At 36.7% G+C, this 19,706-nt stretch overlaps 1 long non-coding RNA gene and 1 pseudogene across 2 annotated transcripts in view; both read right to left on the reverse strand.

Annotated features, from left to right (window-relative positions):
* Positions 1 to 5,085, reverse strand: part of LOC117179327 — a 9,343-nt gene extending 4,258 nt beyond the window's left edge. For both annotated transcript variants that reach the window (XR_004467910.1, XR_004467911.1), the window contains exon 1: positions 4,702 to 5,085. This is a non-coding gene — a long non-coding RNA (uncharacterized LOC117179327). The remainder of the gene's footprint in view (positions 1 to 4,701) is intronic.
* Positions 5,086 to 6,701: 1,616 nt separating this feature from the next.
* Positions 6,702 to 19,451, reverse strand: LOC117180587 (annotated as a pseudogene).
* Between the last annotated feature and the right edge of the window lie 255 nt (positions 19,452 to 19,706).

Below are 19,706 nucleotides of genomic sequence, written 5' to 3' on the forward strand. Positions count from 1 at the left end.
TTTTCTTAACGAACAATTTTTTTTCAATTGGTTATAAAAACACGTAAACTCAGAAGATGTGGACTGTGACTGCACCATACATCTAGTCGGGAGTGGTGCTGACTGAAAGCATATGATTTGGAGCGATTCGCGCGCCATCTGTTGGTCATTCTAAGGACTTATTGAACTACCCTCGTACATTAACACCAGCAATATTGGATGAGATTATAGACTCCCAGCGACAAGGACTTGATGGTCTTACTGCTAGACTGCGTCGGTGCAAGAAAAGTAGTGCAAGAATGCAACAAAATCGAACCTTTCAGGCAGATGAAAAAAGTTTCTATCGTGAACTGAGTGCAAAGTAAAATAACCAGCACGACACCGAAGTTCCTTAATTAGATAACAGAACTAACCATTTGCGGGTGTTTGTGGAACAACGAATAGAAGCGATTTAGATGCAGTATGGTTCTAACTAAAGAAAAAGAGATATCAATAACCATGAAATGGAGCTGATTAACATCACAGCTTTAGATGATTCAGCGGTTTTTAAACGAGTAAGTAACTGGAAAGCGCGAGGTCCAGACATAGCGCACAACTTCTTGTATAAGTACCTGGCGAGTGTGCATCCTGCGTTGACAAGGCGTTTTCAAAGGATCGCCAAACACCCAAATCTGATGTCAGGTTTTATGCTCCAGTGTACTACGTATATGTTATCTAAAAAAACTAGACGCTCAAAATCCATCTGATTTTCGACCGATAGCCTGCTTTCCAATCATTTATAAATGCCTCACAGTTGTCATTGCAAAGAAGGTATAGTCCCAGTGCGACGAGAATGACATTCAAACAGGAGCACAAAAAAGGATGTTGTAAAAACTCGTGAGACAGTAAAGATCTAATCACCATAGATGTCCTTGCCGTCATTCAAACTCGTAAACATCAAAGGAAGTTGCACGTGACATACATTAACTACTGAAAGACCTCAAGCAAAAAGTGAAACCTGAAATCCTTGGCTTTACAATCATGGGTGTCAGGGAAACCAGAAATGGAGAGGTCCTTGTAGAATTAGGACATGCAGCAGATGGCAGATCCAATCTGTCCGCGGCAACCAGAAGTGTGGTTGGCGAAGTTGGCTGATTGAGAGAGCTTGTCCCTCGCACTGAAGTTGAGGTCCTGGAGCTTAACACCACCACGGATGGCGAGGAGGTCGAGGCTGCCATCAGAAGACATTTTAGTGAGCAGACTACTGGCGCACGCACGACCGCTGAAGGTAGGATAGGTGTCCTGTCGTGTACGCAAGAAGCTAGAGGTCATCCGTTGCTACCGCTCCCTCGGCTTCGGCCGCAGGACAACGAGCTGCAAGGGTTCTGATTGGACCCATGGATGCTGGATGTGACGCGCGGAGGGCCACAAGGCTACGGAGTGCGTTAGCACTCCCTTGTGCTTCCCATGCGCTACACGAAGGGAAAATCCCCGGTCTAACCATCTGCCGAGGTCTAGAAGATGCATATCATTTAGGGAGGCCGCCCCTCGTAAAAAAAAGTAACAGAAATTATCGCAAACACGTGTTGCATCAAGAAGTGGTGAAGGGGTGCCGATTATGTGGAGATAACAAGGAATCCATCGAGCACATTACTGATGGCTATCGCGTAAAGGCTCAAGACAGAATATGCGCACAGGCAGGCATAATAAATCAACAACTTGCCCTACAAATTAGGACTCTTAACAGAATGGATGTCTTTCTATAAATACAATTTAATGCCCGTTTTAGAAAATGAAAATTACATCTTATATTGGGATAAAGCTAGCCAGGCGGATCCTTACATCCGAGCCAGTCGACCCGACATCTTGATACGAGAAAAAGAAAGGTGAAAGAGTCTGCAAGAGTAACGACAATGTGGAAAAATCTGGAACATGCATCCTATTGTGATTTCACAATAGCTCAGAAGGCGATTTTATTAAACACTTGTCGCATTGTGAGAAGCTTTCTCGTTCATCAGGAAACAAGCGACTAAAAATCTTTGGATTGGCAGATGGTAGCTCTAAAAACCCATCCAGAGGCGACTATTTTAAACCTCCAACGCCCGCGGCTGCTGTTTAAAAATAACAGTAAAAGAAGAACTCAAAACTACACCATGCCCCTAGTTTTGTGTTGCAATATCATCGAAACAGATTTCAAACATAATATTGAATTAACTTAACAAAACAAGTTTGAAAAAGAAGAAATAATTACACTTAGCGATTACCCCGAAGGCACCTTTTATAGTACCAGTAACAGCAACGCATTACTTATTTTAAAAGCAACGGTAACATTAACGCATTTAGGTGTTCACTCGAATCCTGAAAAAAAATTCCCTGACAATTCCACGTTTTTTTCTGGTATCTAAAGACTTCTCCAGGTCTAATTTTGCATAGTCATTTATTTCTCTAAATATTGCGAAATTTTCTTTTTTTTTCTTTGATTAGTAATAATAATCTTGTTAAGTTTTCATTTGTCACCCTTATATTACATTTTTAAAATGTCTTAAATAGTAATTATTCAATTGCAAAATTTATATATCTTTAAAATTAAGAAGTAAACATTCATTTCACAAATTATATTGATTGTACTTAACTTTTTACTTCGCGGAATTTTTTGCATTGTAGATGGTTGTGGAGAGTTTTTTAAATAGTCGGAACTAGTTCTGAGTTTCTCTATTAAGTTTATAATTAGTAAAATTAACTGTTACTGTACAACTTTAGTAAAACCTAAAATAAAACATTTTAATGAAAAAGATACTAAACCCAATCTTATAATTAATTATAAATAACTGTGCGGCTACCTTTACCGAAATTTTGATATCAATAGCCGCAATTTTTTCTTTACAAGTAAAGACTTCCCACACAAATATCACACGATTTTTAGTTTAATATGTTTAACCTATAGAGCCTTTGAAATGAAAAAATTGCAAATAATATTAAATTAAAGCGTTCGAAATTGAGAAATTTTAAATTGAAGGTTTGGGAAAATAATAATTTTATATTTTCACCATACTACATGTTTAAGAACACAGCAAACCCCAGGAGTAAATTTTATCTTATTGAAAGATAAAATTTATTCCTGGGGTTTACTGTGAATTGAAGGAATTCATCATTTTAAATAGTGGGGTTCCAACTAGAAAAAATCAATCGATATTTTAGAATATTTTTTAAACATATTTAATTTTAATTTTATACGACCCTGGAATGACCTCGAAGGTCATCGAGTCACATGACCTTGATGCATATCTAAACGTAAAATTTTGCGTTCTTTCGATTGGCGGTGTCAAAAATAGGCGTTGCATTTGAATAATAAAATTTAATCTTGAAATAACTTTGAAGATCAACACCATGGTCAGTTTTAAGGTCACCACTCAGATCCTCGTCCAAAACCCTGAAACTTGTGTCCGAAACATTCCTCACGAAAACGCATGTTTTCGCTGATAGGGGGGGGGCGATACTTTTCGATGACCCCTGTATAATGCCCAACACAGACCAGGTAAAGCATGTAATAAATATTTTATATTTGATTGATTTCTGTTTTTTTAAACTTTCATCATTTTTGTGATTTTTAAGACATGAAGATATATTTCTTCATAAGACGCAGTTAACAAAATTACTTTTTAAATTAAAAATTTGTTAATTTTTGGGAGTTTTACAAACAAATGCTTCAATTCAGTTTTTGAAAAAAATCCACTTTTGACTTTCTTTAAAATTTTGATAAAATATAGTTTACAATGTGCACTAAATGCTCTTTAAATATAAAAATGGGATCTCTCTTAGTTTTTGAAAAATAATTTAAAATGCATTTGAAATTCATTACATACATTACATACTACTTCCGATTGATAATTAGATGTTCATATAAATTATTGAAACAAGTGATTATTTTTTCTTGAGTACTTTTCACTTAGAATAGAGTTCGCAAGTCGCGGTTTTCCAATTTTTCCAACTTGTTTTTAAATTTTCAAATAGATTAAGGTTATAATGAACTCAAGTCGATATAAGTAATTGTTTAAACAATATCGTACTATACTCAATAATATTGTCTTTGAATAATGCTGGAAAGTTGTGGGTTTTTCTGAAATACTCGTATTTAACATGTCCACTTTTGCAAGTAGTGTCAGGTAATAATGAATACCAAATTTCAAACCTAATCGTTTTAAAAAATCATTATTGTTCATAACTATCTTTTCCTATGGTAATTCTAGATAGTTGTGTTTTTTCCTTAAATTTCTAACTTATAGTCTTCTTTAGAGGTATCATTTTATTCATAGTTAAGATTATATACTTCACTTATCTGGTGTCGGGTATTTATATAGAATGTCTAGGCAATGTATATAAAAAGTGTTCAATTACATAATTTCCCTGAAATAGCCGGACATTATACATGTGATGTACGCCGAAGAAAGGGCGCCTAATTTAGCAACCCAAAAAGCATAGAAATACATTATTTCTGCTTTCTGAACAAACGGTTTTTCGGTAAGGTGGTATTCACGAAAACGGCAAAGTTTTCAACTTCATTGAACGATATCTTCAAGAAAAATATATGACTGAAAAATTTAAAAAGGGTTATAAAGGGTAAGAGTGGTACTTTCAGATGTCCTACTGAGTTAAAAAAAATTAATTCGCGATGTAATTTAACCCCGAAAATAGCAAAAAAAAACGTGTTTTTTGCACTTTTAGGTTATTATATATCTCACAAACCTGGAGTGATGGAGCAATTCTGACGTTAGATTCGGATTCAGCGTACCAAAAACGTTCGTATAAGTATTGTTTCGTTTCTGGGTTATTCATTTTTTGAAATTTTTTTGTAGACCTGTGTAATAGAAAAATTAAAAAGAAAAAAAACGCAACACCTTAAACTCTCCAGAACAAATGTTACATAATTTTGCACTGGATTTCACCCCAAAGATAAAAGTCAAGGCGAAAATTGGACAGAGCCATGACGAAAACTACGTTCTACATAAATTAAAATAAAAAACACTCAGAGTCAATAATAGAGGCAGAGAAATCGTTAATTGGAATAATTTATCGTTCTTCTTTGTTGAATTTTCAGAAACTAGAGAAGTAACTAAACCTAATTATTCTCGAACTCCGTTAATAACGCACCTGAGGCAAGTTTGAATGCCACCTTATCTCCGTAGCCAAAGAACAATATCGTTCTGCCTCAGTGAGCAATACATCTTAGGAATAAATCAATTCACGAGACATTATTGATTACGGCTTATAGTGTGGCATTAAACTTCTAGAGATTAATCGATATTAGTTCAAAATCTTTTTTCAAGTCAAAAAATAAATAAATATACAACATAAAAAATTATAGTTATAATGAAATTGTAAATAATTATAAAGAAAATTAATATTTAATTGATATTCCAGGGTTTACAACCTACCTGGGCTTGAAAACCCTGAAGTCAGGGAATTATTATTTGCCTGGAAAATCCTGTAAATTTCAGGAAATATTTTCGATGTAGAAAATGTATCTTCTTGGTAAAAAAATCATCTTTTTTGGTTGAAAATTTAACCGTTTGCAATTTCTTTCATCTCTGAACTAAAAAATATTTTTTTGTTGAAACTTCAACTATTTCTATGAAAATTATTCATTTTAGTTGAAAATTCATCAGTTTAGTTGAACATTAATCTGTTTTAGTTTAAAATTCAACTATTTGGTTGAACATTCGTCTTTTTTAGTTGAAAATTCAACTATTTCTTTGAAAATTGTTATATATTTTTTTTAATCGTATCTGTTTAGGTAAAATATTAATATTTCGAAAAAACTAATCTTATTAAAAAAAATTTTTTAATTCAAGTATTCCAGTTAAATATTGATCATTTTTGTTGAAAATACATCTTTTTGGTCAAAAATAAAACAAGATAGTTTAAATTTAGTCTCCTCTTTTTTAATTCATCTTTTTGATTAAAAATTCATCTATTCCAGTTGAAGATTAATTATTTTACTTGAAAATTCATTACTTTGATAAAAAAATTTTTTTCACTTGTGGAAAATTAATTTTCCTAACGGAAAATTTAACTATTCTATTTTTAGCCTAAATTTTTTTTTTTTTTGAAAAATCAACTATGTATATAGTTAAGAATTCATGTATTTTGTAAAGAGTGGTATTTTTCTGTAGAAAAGTATCTTTTTGGTTAAAAATTCATTCATCTTTTACAAAATGCAATACTTTACTTAAAAATTAGGAATTTCAAGTGCTTCAAAAGGAATTTAATATAGTACCCACATTAATTTTACATAAAGAAGTATTGAATTCGAAGTATAAAAAGATCAAATAAAGATTAATACGACTTTTATTTATAAGTTATCTATTTGTAAACTTACATTGTAAATTTTTAAATTAGAATTTTGTAATTAATCTGCAATAATTAATCATTAATTCAGCTCTTATGCCAAAGACCTTAAAGACTATATTAGTAGAATATATAATTAATAGATCACCTGTTCTAAGAATCCTAGTGTCATAGTGTCTAAAGGTCTAAATATATCAAAACGAATTTCTCTTGAATAACAAATTAAATCGAATTTTTTTATTTATGTGCCAAAAAGTTTAAATTTACATTCTCATTACATACATGAAATATATAAGACCTTGTCTTCTTATAAAAAATTATAGCATTTTTCTAGACCCTACCCTTTTCGGACAATATATGGAAACTCGAGTGAAAAATTAGAGACTATTTTTACTCAATTACGGTCGCAGGTTGTCCAAAATCCAGGTAATGTAGTAAGAAATTTGCGTATACATTGAGGGGTAGTGTGCTTCGTGCGACAATGTGCTGCCCCAGTTGAGACAACGCCGATTAAATAATATCTAGGAGGTCCTTCGAGAGCTTCCACTATCATAAGTGGTCCTCCACTGTCACCAAAGCGGATATCATGACCAACTTCTCCTCCAGCACATATGTTTCCTACACTGACGTTCGAATGTTTTTTGCATTTCTTAAAATCAATGATTGGTAGTTTAATTGTTTGAAGTGTTGGACTCTGATCTGGATTATCTGAAGAATAAAATATTCTTTGGATTTTTTTCTTCAAATTGAGTTCTTATGTCAACAATAAATTCGGACGATTTGCAGATTAAATACTTTTATCAATTAAAATTTTAATTTTAATTTCAAGAAAACTTTGAATAAATTTATTAACAGAGCATATCAAATATACTAGTAATAAACTGAATATAATTTTACAATTATACGTACCAATGTCATATAATCCCCAACCAGCAGCTTCAGCCGTCTTTCCAACAAGATTTTTCGTCAGTAGTTCATCTCTGGCCAGGCAAATAGGTTTTACGTAATCTGTACGCAAATTATAATGTTATTATTATTAGCTATTTACAGCAAGTCGTTACTTGTATAACGCGTTATCGAGAACGTTACATTTCTTAGTAACAAGGTAACAGTAATGCGTTACTAATCTTAAAAGTAACGGTAACATTAACGCGTCAAAATTTTCGGGAAACTGTAATGTAAAATAACGTACGTTAACAAGGTGTCTGCTCAAATCCTGAAGAAAATGCCCTGACAATTCCAGGCTTTTTCCAGGTATATTAACATTTTTTTGGGTATAATTTTTATACTACGGAGTCATTCAAGTATTTCGCACATGGAGAATAGATATAAGGAGACCAATCTGTATTGCATGGACTTCACCAAAAACGGCCACTTTTCTGTTGTCAGAAGTACGCTAAAGCTCATATGTAAAATCACACTTACGTATAGTTCAAAACTTTCCGAACGTGGCGTGCCAACCGCACTTAAAAAAATATATGGCCGCCTCCATTGTTTTGTTTTAACAGGTCGCTTGAACAAATAAATTATCAAACAGGATTTTGTGAAATGTTTGTGGAATAAAAAATTATTCGCCATGGTAGAGGTAGGTAGTATGTTTATGAAAATATCAAATTACTTTTACCAACACTATGCGTGCGACAGGTATTCGACGCGTTCGTAACAAAAACTATAAACATACAACTTACACCACTCTGAAAGTCGTGTACACTATACACTTGAAACCACCCTTATTGAAAACTTTCGCTTTTATACAGCGAATTTTAATTGACACATCCTTGCCTTTATTCACAAACTATTAATTGTTCAATCATTATCTATTTACATTTGACTCGCGTTCACATCGGCGGCCATATTTTTTTAAAGTGCGGTTGACACGCCACGCTCGGGAAGTTTTAAACTATACGTAAGTGTGATTTTGCACATGTGTGTGTGCGTACTTCTAGCAACAGAAAAGTGTTAATTTTCAGTTTCACTAGTTTGGTCTCCTTATGTCTATTCTCCATGATTTCGCATTTTATAAACAAACGAAACGGAATATGTATACAATTTCGCGAGTTTTATGCATAATGATGGTTTTTTCAGTCCTAGTTAATATCTAATATGTAAAAAAGAGTTAATTTCTTCCTAAAATCCATATATTTGAATAATAAGTTTACAAACATTTTATTTTACCGTATGCTTAAAATGCAGCGCTTATTTAACATATTCATGAATTGAATTAAAGATATTTTCCAGGTGAGTAAAAATTAAAAAATTAAACTTCTGAAAAAATTACACAAGATACGAAAAAAAATAATTAATAATAGTTGTTCGCCTCAAAAAGAACTATAAATTCGTAACAGATTATTTTTTCTATGGCTTGTAGTTTTTGTTTCAATTGTAAAAAAATAACATTAAAAATAAAAAAAATTGCACTTTTGGAAAAATAACACAAGATATAACAAAAATTAAGAGAAAAGATTTGTTTGCTTCAAAAAGAGCTATCAATTTTGTAATGATAATTTTTTGATAGGACGCGTCATTTTTATTTATTCGCAAAAACTAACATTTAAAATAAAATATTAAAATGAATTTCTGGAATAACGACACAAGATACAAAAAATAAGGGACAAATGTGGTTTGCTCCAAAAATACAGTGTCCATTAGGGTGAACAGAAAAAACACTTTTGGTTTTCTTAGTACCGTAAGGCAAATAACGTTAGTTTATACAATTGTAGAAGGCAGATTTTTAAAAAAATTTTAAACAATATTTAGAGGTGGCGCATCGTCTTTGAAGTTAGTTATTGCAAAAGCTGAAAATTTCGGTAAGTGAAGAATGGATCATAAAAGTGCAACCTCAGCTCTTTTCATTGATATGACTCTTTAGCACACTGAAAATTTTTTGGGCGATCTGCTCGCCCACGTAGTAGAGGTGGAACACCAAATGCGTGGCGCGCTGCTCACCTGCAACTTGGTACATATCCTCTGTCATATTGGGTACGCTCTGTTCCCACATTATAACAGCTGTAATCCCAACAGTATTGGTACAGTAACGCTCCCTTTAGGCGGGAGCACGGAATCCCCACGCCGAGTTTTGCACGGAGTTATACAGTTATAGTTTATATTCGTGGGGCAATTTAATTCTCTTTTGTGGGCTGCTGCATTCCCAACACATGGGATAGGACCTGCTCGCACGTTTGGTACTGTAGCTTACTTAAAAGTGGTCTGGCCGCTACACCAATCGTCGTGGTGGCGCTGCATTGCCACTAAGAAGACAGCTGCTTGCCCAAATTTTTTTCAGTGCAGGATTAGTTCACGCCCCCGAAAAAGGAAAATATACCTATAGACGCTTGCCACGAAAGGTTCTAGGCTTTATGGTGCCAAGACCCACTGTGAACAATTTTTATGACAGGGCTGATAAGCGCTCCGCCCCGAAAATTAAACAGCTCAAGTCGTAGACCTGTACAAGTTCAAAAATTTATTCTGATTTTTTTTTCAATGTAGCACGTTTAATAATACCTTTGAAAACAGTGGAAAACAGTGAAAATACCTTTTTTTAGGCGACCGTAAATAATATTAATTATGAATTTTTTATTTAAAAAATGCTTTTATATGGATTCTGAAGACCTCAAGAACTACATACTAAAAGTTCAAATTAAAAAATGGGTAACTTCGTGGTTAAAACCTTAAATGAAAAAAAATGGTTTTGCTAATGTGAATTGCATAAGAACTTTAAAGACGATGCGCCACCTCTAAATATTGTTTAAAACTTTTTTTACAAAAATCTACCTTCTACAAGACCATAAAATATCGTTATTTGTCTTTCGCTCCTAAGAAAACCAAAAGTGTTTTTTTCTGGTCACCCTATTGTCCATACATTCCCTCTATAACAAATATTAATATAATCGTGAAAAATAAAATTTGCAATTTATTTTGCAATATCCCTATAAGCAGCCCATATCGAGGTACTTAAATAAATATAAAGTACATTTGATATGTAGAAAAGTTCGCATTTAGGACAAAATCGAGTGCAAAGCACGAGATACATGATGAGAATGTTTTCATTAAAACCGAAAGAGTTTTAACAACAGAGAATTGCCAATCACCAAATTCCAGTTATCCATGCTTTAATCCTTAATTTAAAGAGTTCTGTGTGCAGATGTGGGAGAAATATAAACACCGATCAGTTAGCGCGAGATCCAAAAAACGCGTGCCTTAAGCTCGCTCAATTTGGCGAACCGCGCGCGTAGCGCTCCATGAGAATGTTCTTGCGCGGCGAGCAGATTCTTGTCCTTACAAAAATCGGAACCTGGAAAGGAAACCATTTGTATCGAAATTTCGACTTCTTCACTGTTGCTGCGTCCTGATTGCGGCTTTGAGGCACGCCCAGGTATGTATAGATCTTTCCAGTGCCAAGATGTCTAATAACACTTATATCCACAACCTCAAAGTCCTCGGGAATGCCAATAATCTTTCCTTTCTTCAGATGACTTTTGACACACTTTTCCAATCCAAAGTCCATATCAATCTCTCCTGCGTACCGCTTGACGATATTTAAAGGAATTTGAATTTTGCTTTTATTCGAGGAACTATTCACTTCGAAGTCCGCTGAAATCAATGTAACGTTATTTTAACAGTTTCGTGAGACTTCAATCGTACTTTCGTGACTTCGTTTGACTTTAGCTTTTGAATTTGTTAGTTGTTGACTTCGATAATTTCAAGCGATGACTGACGACTTCGTTCTGACTTGGTCCTGTCTTCATGCATCTCTTTATGCATCTCACTATTTGTGGATGAACCATCAAGCTTTTCAAACAGGCAGATGGTAAGTCTATGAGTGGTAGAATCGAAAGCTTTTCAGTAGTCAATCTAGGCCATTGACAGGACGCGTTGTTTGTATGTCTGTCTCCACACAGGCTCAATTCATTAAGCAATCCTCTTGTTTAGGACAGCTGTTAAGATCCTATACAATGTGTTCAAACAAGTTATTGGCATGTAATTGTCTGCGTTGGAAAAGTTGCCTTTTTTCGGTATAAGTATAGTGCGTCTTAACACCAGCCACTGCAGAATGGACGTTTCCGACTTTAAATATGAGGTGAATATGCGGGCCAGATGCTAGTGTGTAGAAGTAAACTTCCTCCACCAGAAGTTTTTGATACCATCTGGGCCTGCAGTGGAAAAGTTCCGTGTGCCTCTCAGTGCTTTTTTCACGTCTTCAAAAGCGATTGATGGACATTCCTTCTCAGATGTTAACGTTGTCGCAAAACTCCTTGAAGTGGATGATATTATCAGTATCTTCTTTCAGCTACATTGTTTTTGCGATTTTGTATACCTCTCTATAAAAAGTCTGTACGTCGTTGGGCTTGGGTGAATTTTTGACAGAATATGAGGGAAACTCTGAAGAGGCGCGAGGGGTTAGCAGGAAACTGTTGATTCTCCCTAATCCTTTTATCCCTCTTCTGTATTCTCCTTCTTGAGTCAGATAATAGCCCGTATTTTTTAACAATATGCTGCTTGATTGTAAGTAGCTTTGACTTGTTCAGTGTGAGTTAAGGTACTCAGTTCATGAAAGAACTTTGGAACCCTTTCCGTGAACGGTCTACCAGATGTTATATAGTCAATCACATAGTGAACACGCGACGCATTCCGGCTTGCCCATCCATCCTTCTTGTTTTAGCCTTCGATTTGAATCAGCCTAATCTTGGGACTTAGGTGGAGCCTGTAAGTTAATCTTCCTCCTTGTCCTGAAATTACTGTCATCTCTGAGAAGGTGCCTGCTTTCCGCAGTTGAGTGAGCAATTACCCAGCTGGCACAAAATTATGAAAGTCATAAGAACGTCTTTGGGACGTTCCTAGTACGTCTTATGTCAGTCCAATTAACGTCCCTAAGACGTCCAACGTCCTAAAGATGACCTAAAGACGTCTTAAAGACATAGACGTTCTCGGGACGTATTTCGTACTGACATTAAACGTTTCAAGAGCATCCCTAGGTCGTCCAAAAGACATGTTATAAAAGACGTTTTAGGGATGTCCCAAAGATGTCTCTAGGACGTCCTTAATTTTTTTGCCCGCCGGGTAGTGAGCACCGTCGTCTTTGGTCCGCACATTACTATACATTCTGAGGCTACACGAGGCCAGTAGATATAAGAATGAGCGTTTCCGCTTACCATTGAAGACAACAGGTTTAGTCAATCTGACCACTGCTATATCAGCCTCATTCCGGGCGTTTATTTTTGTTATCCTTGTGAGAGGTGATACTTTCTATCGTATAATCTTGAAAAGGTTCCGCACAGTGTTCATCTTCACAATCAGGATTCGTATGTATATTGAGTTCTCCTAGTCGAACACCAACTGGTGTAAGCCTACAATCAATTACTAATATCAGAATTCACAAAATCCTTCTTCTGAAAATTTCGTTTTGCAGCTTTAAACTTAAATAGAAAAATAATGACACCGGGAATCCGATTTATCGGGGATCGCGGGCATTGCCTAAATTGCCTTCACGGTAAATTTGTGTTTTCGGACCCGTTCTTATTCTCCTTCTTCCTCGTGGCTTCTTATGATACCGAACCGTAAACTCCGCAACTCCGCTGATCTTGAAAACGCCCCTCTCTCTCTCTCTCATCCAATTGGACCACCTCATTCGGTATATCGTGTACCGATAAACCGGAGTCCTAGTTTATTTCACAGTTCAATTTAAAAGATAATCGTGGAATTTAAATACATACGGATGTTTATGATTAACACAATGGGCGGCAGAAATCAAATAAAATTTATTAATCAAAGTAGCAGAGCATCCATAAGTAAGATCTGGATTTAATTCAAATGTGTTTAAAATTCTTCCGATCCAAGGATAGGCCCCCAAAGAAGCATTTTTCCCTCCAATTATACGATCTGAATTAGATGTGCCACAAGTCTCATGATCAAGAAGTATCCAATTTCGATGTGCCATTACATCAGCTAATATTACAAAATTCATTTTAATCATTGGAAGAATTAGATACTTTCACTTCAACTATCGGCTAACTTCATTTCGTTAAATAAGGGCGTCATAACGCTAGGATGCTAACGCACGCGACACGACTTGACGGAACTTAACCACAAATAAAAACAATCAAAAGCTAACCGAGAAGTTAGCACTAGAAAGTCTTGCTCGCGGAATTGAGCAAGATGAGGCTAGAAGTTGGCCAAAACTAAAGGTACTCGCTCGCTTCATCAAATCATGAAAGTTCTATCTCGGGCGAGCAAAGCACGAAGGTGACACTTCTCGCGTTCAGATTATAAGCAAGAAGTGGCACGCACCTTCATGCTTTGCTCGCCCGAGATAGCACTTTCATGATTTGATTTAGCGAGCGAGCATCTTTTAGTTTTGGCCAACTTCTAGCTTCATCTTGCTCAATTTCGCGAGCTTTCACCGAAATGAACTTAGTTGGTGGTTCGAGTAGAAATACCTAATGGAAAAGAAAAAAAGCGGAATACATTGAATTCTCCGACAAAAACTTCACCTGATTTTGCTCTCGATCCCACCCCAAAGACAGAAGTCCATACGAAAATTGGACATAGCCATGACGAAAAGTACAATCTACCTAAATTAAAATTTCAAAAAACTAAGAATCAATAATAAAGGTAGAAAAATTGTTATTCGAAATAATTTATAAACTCTTCTCTTTGTTCAATTTCCAGAAGCTGAAGTAAAACCTATACCTGATTATTCTCGGATTCAGTTAATAATGCACTTGATGCAAGTTTAAATGTCAGTTTATCTCCGTAGCCAAAGAATAATATCGATCTGACCTCAGTGTGCAATGCATCTTAGGAATAAATCAATTCTCAAGACATTATTGATAACTGCTTATAGCATGGCATTAAAATTCTAGAGATTTATCGATACGAGTACAAAATCTTTGTCAAATGAGACTTTTCTTATTAAAATTTTAATTCAAACGCAGAAATGGAGTTGAGGATGGAGAGAAGGCAGATAGGAGAAATAATATAGTAATAAGAGGATTGAAGCTAAAGAGCGTTGTAGAAAGGGAGGGGGTGAAAGCGCTGCTACAGAACATAGGGTGGGTTGAAGGTAAGGTAGGGAAAGTTAGTATGGAGGGGATAAAGGAGAATGAAGTAGTGGTGGTGGAATTAGAGAGCTGGGAAGAAAAATTGGGGGTAATGCGTAACAAAAATAGGATAAAGAACAAGGAGATTTTTATCTATCAAGATTAGACGAGAAAGGAAAGGGTTGTGCAGAGAATGCTAAATGACAGGCCTAGGAGGGAGAGGAGCGAAGGGAGAGCGGCGGAAATAGGGTATCGGGAAATAAAAATAGACGAAAAAATGTGGGTATGGGACGAGGAGAAGGAGGTGTAAAAGAAAGTGCAGGGGAACTTGTTTCGTAGGAAGTAGGGGGTGGGAGTAAAGCAGGGTGGAGGAGTGTTAAAGGTGCTGTACTGGAACGTAGCAGGGGTAAAGAAGAAAGATGAGGATTTCTGTAGGTATATTCAAGAATTTGATGTAATTGGACTCATAGAGACGAGGGTAGAAAGAAAGGAATGGGATAGAGTAGACGGAAAGTTGCCAAGGAGGTATAAGTGGGTATAGAATTGGGCGGGAAGAGGGGATGTACTGGGAAGGGGAGAGTTTCGAAAGAAAATCTAAGGATAAGATAATAAATCTAGAGGGGGAAATTCTAAGAGACTGGATGGAGGATAGAGGGTATGCGGTGGCGAATAGTATGGTATAAGGGGGCGAAGAGGGAGAATACACGTATTTGAATGAGAGGGGTGTACCGGTGATAGACTATGTGATTATTTATATGCAAGGGTGTGAGGATATAGATTAATTCGCAGTGGAAAGGAGGGTAGAATCACATTATCAACCATTAAGTTTGTGGGTAGAGATGGAGGCTGGAGAAAGGCAGGGTGGGGCAGAAGAGTCGTTAGAGGAGAGGGTATCATGGACGAGAGAGGCGATAGAGAAGTATCAGGAGTATTTGGGCAACGTACGCTTTGAGAGGGAGTCTGTGGACGAGATATGGGAGGATCTAAAATTGAAAGTGAAAGGTTGTGTGAAAAAGAAGGTATTTAGGCAGAAGAAGAAAGGTATGGTGAAGCCGTGGTGGGATAGGGAATGCAAAATGATGAAGATAAAGGTGAAAAAGAAGTACAGGAGGTGGAAGGAAGGAACCGCGAAAAGGGAGGAGTACGTAGAAATGAGGAAGGAGTTTAGGACGATGTGTAAGAAGAAAGAGCGGGAAAAGGAGGTGGAAGAGGAGTTGAGAAATGTTAAGACAGAAGGGGACGTATGGAAGATAATTAATAGGTTTAGGAAACGTATGGTGGGGATAAGTGAGAAGATAGGGAGCGACGAATGGATGACATTTTTTAAGGATTCATTTCAGGGGTCAGGTATATGGAAGAGAGATGAGGGGATTAGAAGAACGAGGGAGGTAGATGGAGAGAAGCTGAATAACGAGGAGATAGAGAAGTAGATAAGGCAGTTGGAAAAATCTAAGGCAGCAGGGATCATAGAGGATTATAGAGGTAGCAGGAAAATTATAGAGGAATTACGCTAATGAATACTGCGTACTAAATATACGCGATGGTGTTGGCAGATGGGCTGCGCAAGGATGTTGTGGGGAAAGGAATATTGCTGGAGAAGCAGGCGGGCTTTAGGGAGGGAAGGAGTACTATTGACAATATTTACGTCTTGCAACACGTGGTGGATAGAGAACTAACCAAAAAGGGTGCCAAAGTGCACGCGTTTTTTGTAGATTTAAAGGGCGCGTTCTCTTCGATGGATAGGGGGAGGTTTTGGGAGGCAATAGAAGAGAGGGGAGTGAATAGGGGCCTGATCGAGTGGTTAAGGCAGATATATGAGAGGAAGAAAGGTGGAGTGAGAAGAGGGGTGCGAATCTCTGAGGGATTCTGGATGGATAAGGAGTTGAGGCAAGGGTGCCCGCTTAGCCCAACGCTTTTTGCAATTTTAATCGTGAATATGTTAAGTAAGCTAGCGGCCGGAATAGTAGGAAGAGTTGGGGTAGGAGGAGTCAGAATATGGTCACTCGCATATCGAGGCGTCCTAACGGTAGAATGCCACCGCACGCGACACGACTTGACGGTACTTAACCACAAATATAAATAATAAAAAGCTAACCGATAAGTTAGCACCAGAAAAGTCTTGATTGCGGAATTGAGAAAGATGAAGCTAGAAGTTGGCCAAAACTAAAAGGTGCTCGCTCGCTTCATCAAATCATGAAAGATCTATCTCGGGCTATCTACCTATTCTATCTTCATGCTTTTCTCGCCCGAGATAGCACTTTTATGATTCGATAGAGTGAGCGAGCATCTCTTAGTTTTGGCCAACTCCTAGCTTCATCTTGCTCAATTCCGCGAGCAAGACTTTTCTGGCGCTAACTTCTCGGTTAGCTTTTTATTATTTATATTTTTGGTTAAGAAATTGTTTGATTCGCTAGTGATAAGTGACTTATTTTACGGAGTGGAGGTGTGGGGGTGGAAGGTAAGTGAGGAGATAAATAGGATACAGGAGAAATATGTAAAGTAGACACTGGGGTTGGCAAGAAATACGCCGAACTATATTGTCAGAAGGGAGAAAGAAAGGACGAGTTTAGGGATTATAACAGATAGTCGAGCGTGTAAATATAAGGAGAAATTTTTTGAATAGGGAGGAAGTAAGCTGGTTAGGGAGTGTTGGTGGGAAAAGGAGAACAGACGTAGTGGTGCAAAGATGAAGGTGAAAAGGGAAAGGTATCTTACAGCGAATAGATTGCAGATGGATGAAGTGAGAAGGATGCGCGAGGAAGGAAGGTATATGAGTTGGTTCAATAGAATGGCATGGAGAAAGAGAAGGTAGAAGGAGAGGAGAGAATAAGAAAGTCAAGGTTTAACGGAAACTATGTGTGGATTCTGCAAAGGGAGAGAGCGCAATATTTGTGTGAGAAAGGAGAGCAAGGAAGGACTTATAGCGAGAATGAGATGCGGTTGCATGGAGAATTATAATATGTTCTGGCTTTCTAGAGAAAAGAGGATGTGTGAATTGTGCAGAAAATGGGATGGAAAAGTGGATCACTGGTTGGAGGAATGTGAAGAAGTGGAAAAGAGTGGGTTAAGCATGGAGGTATTGTTGCATGAAAGGGGGGGCAAAAGGGCAGTAACATGGGTGAAGGGGGTGTTGGGTAAGGTGGAGAAAAAGAGAAGGAAGAAGGAAGAGGAATGGAGAAGAAAAGATTGTAAATATGAGAGGAAGTAGATGTAAGAAAACTGTAAATATCATAAATAGTAGTTAAGCATTAGTTGTTAGCCGCGGAGACAGTGTCTGGTAATGCGAGGAATAGCGAGAAAAGAGCCACATGCGTGCGAGACGAGGCGCAGCGAGGAAGGTTAGGCTATATAAGCGAGCGGATTAATTACAAGGTGTGGATGGGTGGTAATTTGTAAGAGATGGTTGTAAGAAAATACTGTAAAATTGGAAGTATAAGCAAGTCAAATTTTAAAGGCCAGCAGGCCGAAAAATAAACGTTTATCTATCTGCTAGGCCATTTGTAATATCGCAAGAATCAAGTGGAGGCCCAAGTGTTGATAAACGAGTGGCACAAGAGAATCTGTGCTATTTAGAACTGAGCACCCTGGCGGGGCGAAGAACCCGAATGGAGCATCTGCAAAGTACCCGTAAAGACCCCATTCGGTTCCTTTTTAACCTTTAGAGGGCCGGAAAATCAATATTATAGCTCACCTGGTAAACTTATTTAATTTTTATTTTTAGATTAAAATATTCATTTTTCTAACATTGTTGCCGACTTTCAATGTAATTTAAGTTGAATTGATTCTTCCGAATTCCTGTTTAACTTCCTCATACCCGTTAAATTTACTATTGCAACTTTGTCAAAACGGTGCCTTGTTTCTTTTGCATAAGATTATAATTACAAACAAATATTGTTATAAAATGTTTCGAACGTTACTATTTGATAAAATTGAATATAAATTCATCCCCCCTCACAATATTGTAACCCTTTTTCTTCATTTTGCCCCTTTTCAGAAGAAGCAAAGGCGTAGTTTTTAGTTTTCACCTCATTAGAGGGGTTATTTTTGAATTCACGGTATTTTTATGTCATATTTGGATTCAGCGTCAAAAAATACATCGAAAACGTATATTTACACTTCCAAATACACGAAAATTGAATTGCGTGACCAAGGGGGTGACACCCCTTAAACAAACCCTTAAATTTGAACAACCACCCTATATAATGTTTATACGATGTAACAAGCTTATACACTATTGAAAAAACAATTTTTTTCGAATTCGAGATTTCTAACATTGACTGTTTCGTACAGGACCGGAAAGCCAATATATTGGCTCAACCCCTGATCGAGACTTTATCTATGATCAATCAATGATATAAGATAACTTTTGGGCCAATTTTCTGAGGTCGATTTTCCTTCCAAATTGCCGGCCCACTAAAGGTTAAAACACTAAAAGAACAGCAAGATCAACTTTTAAACTTTTGAAATTCGGATTCTACGTTAAATTTTCTATTAGAAATTCATGGAGTAATCGCAATACTTTTTTTGCAGCGTTAAAAATTTTTAAAAATTTTATTAACTTCTGCTGAAGGTGACTTCTAGCATCCAGGCACAATTTTTAAAGTTACCGACGGAACGCTTATTAATTGCAACTAAAAGTAGATGCACTTGAAGTCGCCTTCGGTCCATGTAAATGATAGGTATTTTATTTTTTAAAGTTTTTAACGCTGCAAGAAAAATATTGCGATTACTCCGTGAGTTTCTAATGCAAATTTTAACGTAGAATCCGAACTTCAACAATTTAAAAGTTTATTTTGTTGTTTTTCGTGAGCTTTTTAATAAGTAACCGAATGGGGACTCAATGGGATCTTTCGGGTACTTTGTAGAGGCTCCATTTATTTCTTTCGGTTTGCCAGGGCAGGCTCCAGCTAGAGCCGTTCTTCGACTAAGACTCTCTAAGCTCAGCAAATCTCTACCCTCTTTTTCTCGAGGGAGGTATATGCGAGGTACGGAAGATCTAGGATGATGACTTCGATGCATTGTCATCATCTTGTGTGTTCTTGGGTCAAGTTGCTTAACCCTCACATCACAAGGTGGGATGTTTAGACACTCCAAGGCCCTATTTTCGCGCATGAGCTAGGCCTAGAGCGTCTCAGGGGGTAGGGATCTCAATAGCCTCCTCTTTAGTTGTCCTTTGTACGTGGAAATGGATGAGGGTCACTAAGTCATGCTACAGATGTTTAGAGAAGCCATAATATGAATTTTTACTGTGCTACCCAGGAAACAAAAATCCATTCACTTCTGTTGAATGGGTTTCGAAGACTTTTGAATTGCGTATCTGTCACTGGAATTCCCAATTGCCGCCGATTTGTTTTTTAAAGACTTTTA

Source organism: Belonocnema kinseyi, chromosome 9 (genome assembly GCF_010883055.1).
Source record: "Belonocnema kinseyi isolate 2016_QV_RU_SX_M_011 chromosome 9, B_treatae_v1, whole genome shotgun sequence".
NCBI classification, from domain to species: Eukaryota; Metazoa; Arthropoda; class Insecta; order Hymenoptera; family Cynipidae; genus Belonocnema; species Belonocnema kinseyi.